Source organism: Etheostoma spectabile, chromosome 13 (genome assembly GCF_008692095.1).
Source record: "Etheostoma spectabile isolate EspeVRDwgs_2016 chromosome 13, UIUC_Espe_1.0, whole genome shotgun sequence".
NCBI lineage: Eukaryota > Metazoa > Chordata > Actinopteri > Perciformes > Percidae > Etheostoma > Etheostoma spectabile.
Window position 1 is genome coordinate 20,505,558 of NC_045745.1, and position 2,127 is coordinate 20,507,684.

At 39.7% G+C, this 2,127-nt stretch overlaps 1 protein-coding gene across 1 annotated transcript in view; it reads left to right on the forward strand.

The window, feature by feature from the left end:
- LOC116701086 (RING finger protein 145) overlaps window positions 1-2,127 on the forward strand; it is a 15,895-nt gene that overhangs the window by 1,864 nt on the left and 11,904 nt on the right. The gene's annotated exons all lie outside the window — the stretch shown is intronic.

The window sequence follows — 2,127 nt, forward strand, 5'->3', positions numbered from 1 at the left end:
AATAAACCAGAGCACATTTTCCTCCCATTCCCAAATGTTCTGTTTTAATAACATAAGCTGTGACACTGGGTTATGTTACATGAAGTTTACAGGCATAGTAGCTAATGATCCATTATTGACAAATCTATTGTTTATTTCAGCATATATCTTGGTTATTAACCGATTGAGCTAGAAAAGCAGCTTTGTGTTTATGTGCTGTATTTATTCAGTTTGGGAAATCCAACAATCACTACAAAGTAGGGGGGAAACGGTTCATGTATTCGTATCGAACCGAAACGGTACAGGCGTCGCGGTTCGGTGCATACATTTACACTGTGAATACTCGGTATAAAAATGAATAAAACTTGCGGGCAAATTTATTAAAGTAATGCGGAACTTCTGTTAGATACGTGGGTTCTTCAGGGACACCTAATCTGTAGCCCCGACTAGCTCTGAATGGCCTGCTGTATGTAGCCGATCGCCGCCTATGTATGCAGTTTTAGTGAGTCAGAGATAGCAGCGCTAAGGACGAGTATGGCGTGTGGTCGCAACGAGGGAGAGGACCTGTCGGCCTTTGGGAAAACTTTGGTTTACCAGTCAGATCCAGTAGTACAGGCGAGAGAGTGGTGGACTAGACTGCTGTTGTAGATTAGTGTTTCCAGCGTTGCGCCTTCGAACCGTAACATTAGTTGGGACAGACGCCTTGTTTCTTCAGGCTAAATATATTCGCTTTAGCCAGGCAGGGAGCAGCTTTCTGTATTGAAAAATGACCGTGAGTAATTGTGATTGATCATTGTTGCGTTAATCAGGTGATTTAGTTTGTCTTTGCAGAGAATAGAGATGCTGTTTTTTCAGTTTTATAGCTGATTGTTTTTATTTTGTTTACAAGTTCCAGTGAGTGAGTTTTAAACAGACGGTATAAAATTAATTTTTATTGTATATGTGTATAGTTTCTGACTGGGAACCCAGAAATTCCGACATTCCATGTAAAATTGATCACAACAAACATAGTTCGTGCCCCTCGTCTGGCGTCATGGCGGTACCAAAATCAGAAGCATGGTCCTATTTGATTATGACAGGCTTTATTATTATTGCTTATAATCCCATTAAGGTATGTTGGCCCACAGTATTCATCATCATTCGCAGTGTTTCAGCTACTAACTGCAGTGTAATTTAGTAGGGGAAAGGAAGTTAAATAGAATGCAATCTTTTGTATGGAAATAAGCAATACATTTGTTTTATCTTGGCGGATGACTATTAACACTATAAAAGAGGATTACACAGTTTGCATGTTCTGCTGCATTGCAGGTTGCAAAGCACACCTGACTACAGGAGCCATTATGCTAAGACTTGCAGAATACACAGTTGGTGCGGTTCGAGGTCAGATCACGTTCTCACCCCAAACAAACCACTCCAGTGTTCGTTCAAAGACCACCTCATCAAGGAGGTCTCAAGTTGGTTTGTTTGCGCACTCGAGTGCGGTTGCCACATTCACCCCTGCCCAAACGAACCGCACCAAAGGGGGAAAACTAACTCAAGTGGGATTCAACCAAACTAAATGAGGCAGGTGTGAAAGCCCCCTAAATTTATCCCAGTCAGGATCCTGTTTGAGTTCAGTAGGTAAGGAATTCCACATGTTGATCCCCCAAACATAAAAAGCTGCTTGTCCAAATAAGGATACCGGTTTCAATACAATATTTTTTTATACCAATTTTTTTTTATACAAAAAGAAATAAAAACATTACACATTATGGCACAAATCTTTTTTTATTTACTTTTTAGCTCCTACTGCGTGAGCCCCGTCTCTGTGCGTAACATACATTTGTTGCATACTTATCGGCTCACTAACGCTGATGAGATTTACTCCATAGCTATTAAAATTGGGTATTGAATGAGGAGGCACCCTATATGTGAATAAGCAGATTTAGCAATTGTACCTAATAGAGCTGTAGAATTTATTGATCTTATATCGTGATATGAGACTTGATATTGTCTTAGATTTTGGATGTCGTAATATCCTAATATGGCATAAGTGGTGTCTTTTCCTGGTTTTAAAGGCTGCATTACAGTAAAGTGACGTCATTACCTGACTGTTTACCCACTTAGTCATTATATCCACATTACTGATGATTATTTATCAAAAATCTC